The sequence below is a fragment of the Elephantulus edwardii genome, unplaced genomic scaffold, assembly GCF_000299155.1.
Source record: "Elephantulus edwardii isolate Elephantulus edwardi_28Jun2011 unplaced genomic scaffold, EleEdw1.0 scaffold00158, whole genome shotgun sequence".
NCBI lineage: Eukaryota > Metazoa > Chordata > Mammalia > Macroscelidea > Macroscelididae > Elephantulus > Elephantulus edwardii.
The window spans coordinates 3928034-3938155 of NW_006399908.1; positions in this window are offsets into that span (position 1 = coordinate 3928034).

Here is a 10122-nt window from a genome sequence, read left to right on the forward strand (position 1 = left end):
TCCTCAGTTTCAGCAAGCAGGGTTGTGTCATCCATATAACGCAGATTGTTGATAGATCTTCCACAATCTTGACCCCACATTTCTCTAACTAGAGAATATTAAAACAACTTCCATCAAGTTGCTTCTGACTAAAGGTGACCTTCCATTAGGTTTATAATGCTGTAAATCTTTACTGAAGTAGGAGACTATCTATCTCTGTCCCTAGAGTGCCTGATGAGTCCAAACCTCCAGTATTTTGGTTAACAGTCCAACACATATCATACTACACCACAGTGTAATAAAGAGAACACTTTACTGACTGGAGCAGTTAATATGTATGCAAATTAAGTGAATGCCTTTGTGTACTAAGTATACTTTTTCTTGGTCTTTTTCTCTTTTGATTTAACATTTTGGATATTTATCTTTTATTTTAACAATTTAGCATTATTATACCCACAGACAGATCTTTAAATTAATAACTACTGAAGTATTTCAGAAATATCCACACATGTGATGTTAATGCTGTTGTGTACTGTTGAATCGGAATTGACCTGTAGGTGACCCTCCAGTGGGTTTTCAGAGGCACCTAATTGCACAGGAGGAGAGTGTCCATCCTTCTCCAGCGTAGCATCTGGGGGCCTCGAACTGCATGCCTTCAGTATTGCAGTGCATATCCTTGACACAAGGCCGCCAGAACTCCTTGTTGTACTTAATAGAAATGGAAAGAATGATGAGCCGCATGTGTTAAATGGAATTGATTTCACAAAGTCATGAAACCACTTTACATTTTTAACCCTCTGCTAAAAATATTTTGTTTTTGGAAAAGATATTGACCATTTTGAGACAGATGTATTTCATAATTGCAGATATCTAGCAAGTTATTAATATTTTATTATGAGGTATAGAAACTATAATAAACTAGAAAATAACATAATGGTCACCTGGGCACCAACCACAGTTCTGTTGCATTCTGGCATTTTATCTTTCTTGCTTCATATTGTTTCTTAAAGAAAAACACATTGCCAATATTGCCAGAATTTTTCTAACACTCTAGGTTCCATGTTCCTTCCCTAGTCTTTAAGAGGCAATCTTCATTATAAATTCGATGTTTATCTTTCTGATTGTTTTGTCTCTCATTGTCTGTCTATGGGTTTGAGCATATCAACATCATGAGGAGGACACAGGACAAATGATGTTTTGTTTTGTTGTATATTAGGGTGAATCAGAGCCTCCTCAACAGTAATTAATGGCAAATGTGTGTGTGTGTGTGTGTGTGTGTGTGTGTGTGTGTGTGTGTGTGTGTGTGTATGGCGTTTTGATGGAGCCCTGTCAGTGAAATATGTTGTATATTGTCTTTTTAATTAAAAGTCAGCAGTTCTCATTTATTATCTGCTCTGTGAGAGAAAGATAGTCTCCTCTCATAAGAAATCTGATGGAAATTACCAGAAATTAGAACATAAATGTAAACAGTAGAGTGTTTGTGTGTGTGTGTGTGTGTGTGTGTGTATCTCAATTGGTCGTGGTTTTGGTTTTGTTTTTTCCTCCCTTTTCTCTAACAGTGTTGCTAGTGGATTGGCACCTCAACTTTTTGGTTGGCACCAAAATCACCGAGCACTATGCCACTGTTACTGTTGTGGACCATCGCGTCAGAACCTACCCTTAGCTGATCCTACAGTGGGTTTTCAGAGGCAGTCACTTGCACGCTAGGAGATTGTCCATTTTTCTCCTGTGGAGTAGCTGGTGGTTTTGAACCTTGTACATTTGAAATGGTAGTACAATTTCTGACCACTAAGCCACTAGAACTTCCTACACTGTACCACTATTGTTATGTGCCGTTGAGTCACCTTCGGCTCACAGCAACCCTATGAACGACATTTCTGAACTCTGCTCTATCCTGAATCAACCATACTGTCTCTGTCATACCTACCCCCATTACCCCAGTCACTGAGTCCATCCATCTCATTCAGGATCTTCCTCTCTTGTGCTGTCCCTCTACCTTCTCAAGCATAATGTCCTTCTCTAAGGATTTATTTCTTCTTTCAACATGCCCAAAGTACCTCAGATGGAGCTTCAAAATCTTGCCTCCATGGAGCAGCCTGGTTTCACCCTCTCCGGGATGGAGCTGTTTGTTTACCTAGCAATCCATGACATATTCAATACTCTTCTCTAAGCAAGACCCTGGTGGTGAGACCCTGGTGATGGTGATGAAGAGACTGTGGCATTGCTATGGAGAAACTGTGGCAAGGTGTGCACAGAGGGGTCCTGAGATAAAAGTCACAGGTAAAGGTTTTGCTGTGCTTGCCAAATGATTAAGGAGAAACTAACTTAAAACTACTCTGAGGTAAATGCTGCTGGATGATTTGAATTTGACCGCTGAACTGAAACTGGAGCCTGGACTAATTGGCCAACTTGTGACTGCTGGACTAAACCTGGATTTGCATTGTGTGATATTATTGGCCTCCCCCGCTCTCCAACTTACTTCCCTAATAAACCCCACTCAAGGTACCACAACTGTAAGTAAAGTCTGTGAGTCAATAATGAATAAACTAACCTCTTTCTGCTGGTGTGACTCTAGAGGCACCATGGGGCTGGGCTATGGGCTTTTTATCTGCTTTCCAAAGTTATAAACATAAAAGATATCAGATAAAAGATAAAAGTGCACTGGACCCGTTTCCCCCCCACCCCCCAAGTACTCTTCTATAGCACTACAATTCACAGGTATCAATTATCCTTCTATTATCCTTAGTCATTGCTCAACTCTCTGATGCACTGCATGTAATTTTGAAGGCTATGGCCTAGATCAGAGGCAACTTACTCTCCAGACTGACATCATTGCTCTTCAGTATTTTGGATATGTTCCTGACAGCATACTTTCCCAATGCAATTCATCTTTTGATTTCTCGGTTTCTGGTATTGTTGTTGTTAGATGCCTTCAAGTCAAGTATGATTCAGAGAAACCCTATGAACAAAAGATCTGAACCCTGTTCTATAATAATCCCTGAAACGCTCAAGTGCATTGTTGCAGTGACTGTGTCAACCCACCTGGTTGAGGGACTTCCACTCCTTCACCATTCCTCCACCTTCCCAAGCACTATGTCCCTTACCAAGGAATAACTTCTCCTGGCAATGTGCTCAAAGTATGTGAGACAAAGTTTCATCATCCTTGCCTCCAAGGAACACTAAAAAAAAAGAAAAAAGGAACACTCAAAGTGTGCGTGTATGTGTGTGTGTGAGAGAGAGAGAGAGGGAAACAGGGAGGGATGGATGGAGAGGGAGAGAGAGAGAGAAGAGAAGAAAGAGCAAATATGCCAATTTGATGACTAACGTGCTCCTCATTCAGACCATGGTCTTTTCAATCACTTGTTATGCATCAGAGATTTGGATAATGAATAAGATTACAGAAGAAGAATTGATGCCATTAGACAGTGGGGTTGGGGAAGAGTATTGAATGTCTCATGAACTGCCAATAGAACAAACAGGTATGTTTTGGATGTGGTATAGCTGGAGTACTCCTTGGAAGCAAAGATGACAAAGCTTCATCTCACATACTTTGGCCCTGTTGCTAGAAGAGGCTGTTCCTTGGATAGAGACATCATACTTGGCGAGGCAGAGGGTCAGTGAAAGAGAAAGACATTCAACCAGATGGATTGATACAGGAACTGCAGCAATAGACTTAGAAATGTCAGAGATAGTAAGAAAAGCACAGTATTTGACAGGGTTTAGATCTGCTGTTGAAAGGGTCACTATGAGTCATATTCAATTTGATGGCACCCCAAAATAACACCATATATATGTATATACATATATGAAATATCAATGTATTTTATATGTTGTTGTTATGTACTTTTGAGTCTAAACTGACTCATGGCTGACCCTATAGCCAGTTTCCCCAGGCGATGAATCACATGGCAGGAGATCATCCCTCCTTCTCCTGTGGAGCATCTGGTGTATACAGCTTCTTACGATGAGGTCACCAGAGATCCCAATAAGACATGTACATTTCCTCATTGTTAAATATCCTCCTAATAACAAATATATAATATTGGAAACCTTGTGTTCCATGATTCTAGAATCTGTATAAATAGTATTAGACTGTACATTGTTTTTGTGATTTGCTCGCTCATTCTAATGTCATTAGGTGTCTTCAAGTAGAGTACTTCTCATAGTGACCCTATGAACAAAATATCTGAACCCTGTTCTCTCCTGTGCCATCCTCACACTTCCTAACACACATGAGCCCATTGGGGCAGTCACCACATCAATCCACCTGGTGGAGGATCTTCCTTTCTTTTGCTGACTCTCCATCATGCCCCTTTCCAAGGAATAGCCCTTCCTAGCATCTTGCCCAAAGTACGTGAGGTAAAGCCTCCTCACTGCCTTTAAAGAGCACTCCAGCAGCACCCTTTCCAAGATGTATTTATTTGATTTGTATGTTTTTTTGTCTGTCCATGGGACGTTCAGTGTTTTTCTCCAACACCACAGCTCAAAGGCATCAATTCTGTCATCCCTATTCATTGATGCTCTCAGATGCACAACATATGATCGGAAAGAGTATGCCCTGAACCAGACACCCCTTAGTCCTCAAACTGACATCACTACTCCTCAATAATCTCAAGACTTTTCTAAGTTCAGATTTTCCCAGTGCAAAGCATCTCCTTATTTCCTGATTGCTGATACTAAGAGTATTAATTGTGGATCTAAGTAAGATGAAGTTGTTGAGAGTTTCAATCTCTTCTCTATCCATCATGATGTTGCCTAGCAGTCCAGTGGTAAGAATCTTTGTTTTCTTGATGTTGAGATGTAATCCATAGTGAAGGCTGCATTCCTTCATCTTCTGCAACAAGTGCTTCAAGTCCTCACTTTCAGCAGGCAAGGTTATGCCATCATTCTAATATGTATTACATTATATGTACTGTCATTAATTTTAGTTGTTTCTCCAAATACCTGTAGTGTTAAAATATAAGTAAGAATGTTTTAATATCATTTTGTTGTTGTTGTTATGTGCCATCGAGTCGCTTGCAACTCATAGCGACCCTATGTACAAGAGCCCTAAATGCTGTTCTATCCTGTGCCAACCTAGCCATCTCAAACGCACTTATTCCCACCGCTCCAGTCACAGAATCGATCCATCTCACCAAAGGTCTTCCTCTTCTTCGCCGCCCCTCCACTCTGCCAAACATGATGTCCCTCTCCAAGGACCAGTCCCTCCTTGCAACATGCCCCAAATATGTCAGACGGAGCTTCAGAATCCTTGCCTCCAGGGAACACTCTGGCTTCACCCTCTCCAGGACAAACCTGTTTGTTCTCCTAGCAGTCCATGGTATATTTAACACTCTTCCCCAGCACCACAGCTCAAAGGCATCAATCCTCTTTCTATCAACCCTATTCACTGTCCAACTATCTGATGCATAGCACATAACTGCGAAGACTATAACCCGGATCAGGTGCACCTTAGTCTCCAGCCTGACATCGTTGCTCTTCACTACTCTTGAGAGGTCCCTCACAGCTGACTTTCCCAATGCAATTCGTCTCCTGATTTCCTGGCTGCTGTTACCAAGAGCGTTGACTGTGGAGCCAAGTAAAGTAAAACTGTTAACTATCTCAGTCTTTTCACCATCCATGCTGATGCTGCCAATTGGCCCAGTGGTTAGAATCTTTGCTTTCTTGACGTTTAGCTTTAAAGCATCATATAATGCTGGTGCTCTGTATGAAGTTGCAGTGTGAAGGCTTTGGCAAACAACTTGGCCAAGTGCAGGGTGCGTTGCATAGCAGTCTTGTTGCTGAACCAGATGTTGTAGAGTTACTACTCCACGTGCTTACAGCAGAACATGTGCTTGAAGAGCATGTGTTTGGATCATGGTTTTCCTGGTGATGAGTAAAAAAAGGGGCCACTTGATGATGTCATCAAAGGAGAAGTCCTTCAGACCCCTCAACGTGATCTCTGTGTGCTTAGTGCTGACCCACACCTTCTCCTGTTTGAGCTGAATAGATGTGCAGGAGCTGAGTGATGCATCAGATCGAGCATCAGGTCATCCTCGAAGGGGTTTGTTTTGGCAGTGTTTATGTGCAGAGCCAACTCCAAAGGACCTCCAGACACGGGGGTGGAAAGCAACATGATGTCATTCCCCCAGACCATCAGGAAAGAGTGCTTGATGGATCTCAGGTGGGCGATGAACTCTGTCTCCTGTGTCAGGAAGTCCAGGAGAACCTTGCTGGCATCGTTGAAGGCCTTCTCTGTCCGTCCCAGGTATGCATGATCTTTCAATGTGTAGGTGATCTCCATGGCCACTGGGCAAGTGATGTCATGACTATACTCAGCACTTTCAGGCATTTTCACAGCTTTCTTCATGAGGTTGCCTCACATAGAGCATGAGTTACTGGTTTTACGCAGACTTAATTTCACCAAATTAGAATAATTGACCTTTTATACTTGTTCTAATGTAACAAATATGAAATAACAAGCTTGCCTTAAATTTCCTTAATTACTAGAGAAATTAAACTAGCACTCTTTTCAATGTCCTTGGTCAACGATGCTTTCTTCTCTGTGAATTACCTGTAGATATTTCTTGCCCTTTTTTCTACTGAGTCCTTTTTCTTATCAATTTGAAGACAGTTTCAACGCATGAATAGATACTACTCCTTTGTTAATTATTTTATTGTAAATAATTTCTTCTATTGTTTCATTTACACTTTATTTTTCTTTTTTGCCCCCAAATAGATTTTTATTTTCAGAGTCAATTTTCCTTTATATGTGTTTATATTTATTGTGTTTAATAGAATCTTCTTAGACTGAGACAGTGCAAATAATGTCTGAATGAGAACATGTTCATAGGGTTGCTATGAGTGGTGCTCGACTTGATGACAATCAACAACAACAAAAACCTCTTTAATTTAGTGAATCATGCTGTATTGAAGATAAGAAATGTAGCTCTTAGAATTTACATTTTCCTTTTGATAATCGATTCAAACTGTATACCCACAAAAGGAAGCTTGTCTTCCAAAAGTAAACTTTAAAGTGGGGAGGATGTGTTTGCTTTTCCCAAGAAAAGAGGACTGAATCAATAGTGAGGCTCAGTGAGGCACTAGCAGATATGAGTCAATAGTATGCTAGTTATGATCATTCAATTTCTTTCTTCATCTCAGATTTTCTTTAAAATTTAAAAAATACTTGACTAACATGTAGTGAGAGACCACCGGCAGCATAATGGTAAGGGGTTATGCTAACAACCCAAAGATACGCAGTTTTTCCATGAGAGAAAGATGGATAATTTCCCCCCCCCATGTAATTTACAACCTCTAAAATCTCACTGGAGGGTCACCTATGACTTGGCCTTGCTCACTGGAACCTAACATTGAACACAAATAATAACATCTAGTAACAGCTTCTCCCTTCTGGTGGTTGTTTATATGTTGTTGAGTCACCTGTGATTCATAGTGACCCTATGTACAACAGCCCTAAACCCTGCTGTATCCTGAGCTAATCTTCTTGTTTCTGATACACCTACCCCTATTACTCAGTCAATGAATCAATCCATCTCATTGATGGGCTTCATTTCTTGCACTGTCCCTCTACCCTCCCAAGCATGACATCTCTCTCCAAGGACTGGTCCCTTCTTGCAACATGTCCAAAGTATATCTGATGAAGCTTCAGAATCCTTGCCTCCAAGGAGTGGCCTGATCTCACCCTCTCTAGGATGAACATGTTCTCCTAGTAATCCATGGTATAGCTAATATTCTTCTCCAGCACCATAGCTCAAGGGCATCAATTCTCCTTCTGTCATCTCTAGCCATTGTTCAACTTTCTGATGCGTAACAAGTAATTGCAAAGACTATAGCCTAGATCAGGCACACCTTATTCTCCTGATTGACATCTTCGCTCTTCAGTACTTTGAAGAGGTCTCAGACTTTCCCAAGGCAATTTGTCTTTTCATTTCCTGGCTGCTGGTACCAAGAGTGTTTGTTGATTGTGGAGCCCAGCAAACTAAAGCTGTTAACAATCTCAATCTCTTCAGCACTATTATCAAGATTACTATTTCCATTCTCTTTTCTTCTTCTTTTTTATTTAAAATTTTATTATTATTAATTTCAATGAACATCTACATTTTGGAATTTCATTCATTCATTGTTGCACTTTTCTCCCCACCCCCAGTTTGCTCCTCTCCTTGAAAAGCAAAAGACAAACTCCTTCAATAGTACACAACCCCACCCCCACCCCAAGTATACTCCACCCTGCAACCCTCATTCCGGACTCTTATGATAATCATAATGCCCTAAAATATATTAATTTTAAACTATTCTCTCCCTCATCAGCTTCAATGCAGTAAACATAATTTATCCAGTTTTTCTCAGTCCTACCCCCACCCCAATGTCAGCCTCATTCTACAACAGTGGCACCATACAGTATTTGTCCTTTTGTGACTGAGATATTTCACTCAGCATAATGTCCTCCAGGGTCACCCATTTTGAATAATATTGCATGAGTTCATTGTTCTTCAGTGCAGCATAATATTCCATTGTGTGAATATACCACAGCTTCTCTATCTGTTGGTTTGTTAATGGGCACTTAGGTTGTTCCAACTCCTTGCTATTGTGTACAAAGCTGTGATAAACATGGGTGTGCATTTATCTGCTTGGATGTCATTTATGGTCTCTTTAGGCTATATTCTCATTAGTGGAATTGCTGGGTCAAATGGTATCTCTATTTGCAACTTTTTAGAAAGTGCCACACCACTTTCCACAGTGGTTTTACCATTTTACACTCCCACTAACAGTCAATAAGGGTTACAGTCTCTCCACAACCTCACCAGCATATGTTGCTAGCTGTTCTGTTAAATTTTGCTGTTCTGACTGGGGTGAGATGATATCTCATAGTTGTTTTGATTTGCATCTCTCTCAGGGCTAGAAATTTTAAACATTCCTTCGTGTACTTGTTGGCCATCTGAATATCTTCTTTGGTGAGGTGTCTGTTCATATCCTGTGCCCATTTTTCTATTGGATTATTTACCTTTATCTTGTGGTGCTCAAGTATTTTATAAATTTTAGATATAAGTCCCTTAATGACATGCCATTACCAAACACTTTTTCCCAGTCTGTGGTTCCCTTTTTACCCTGTTGGAGAAGTTTTGGGATGTGCATAGGGATTTGATTCTTAGAAGGTCCCATTCATCTATTTTATCTTCTCCTGGTTGCAAATTTTTCAAGATACTTGGAAGACTCTTAATGTTGTGGATTAGGACTACTAAAGTTCTTCCAAGTTTTTCTTGAATGAAGTTTATAGTCCTTGGTTTTAGTTCTAGGTCTATGATCCGCCTTGAGTTGGTTTTTGTATATGAAGTGAGGTGTGGATCTTGTTTAATTTTTCTCCAGATAGTTTTGAAATTTTGCCAACAACATTTGTTTAAAAGGCTGTCATTTCCCCACCTAAAGCATTTCACCTTCTTGTCAAAAATCAGTTGACCATAAATAGATGGGGTGATTTCCGGGTTCTCAATCCTATTCCATTGATCTATGTGTCTGTCATTGTACCAGTATCATGCTGTCTTAACCACCACGGCATTGTAGTAGGATTTGAAATCAGGGACTGAGATGCCTCCGACTTTATTTTTTCTTCAAAAATTTTAATAATTATTACATACGTAAGATCTCACCAAGGGGTACACAAAGCATTAAATATAACAATGAAAAGAGACAACAGAGAAGCTCAATACCATCAATCAGAATAAGATTAAGCTCTGATTGTGGAAAAAGAAACATCCAATATGATTTTAATATGCTTTAACACCATTGAAATTTACACCTCTTTCATTTGGGTTTCATTCTTGTTAAACTTTACAATTCATATAAGAAAATTATAGAGAAGGCCCACTATAGTACTGAAGGTTACATCTTTACATTTTACTATTTTCAAAAGGTATATTTTGTACTAGGGCAATAATCCTTTGATTTATTGACTGCTGTTTCTTTAAGCATTGCTTGTAGATCCAAATAAAATGAAATCCTAGATGATTTCAAAATTATTCTATTGATGATAATATTACTATATTTTCTTTGCCTCCGACCTTTGTTATATTTTTAAGGAGTGCTTTGCTTATTTGGGGCTTCTTTCTATTCCAAATGAAGCTGGAGATTGCCTTTTCCATCTCA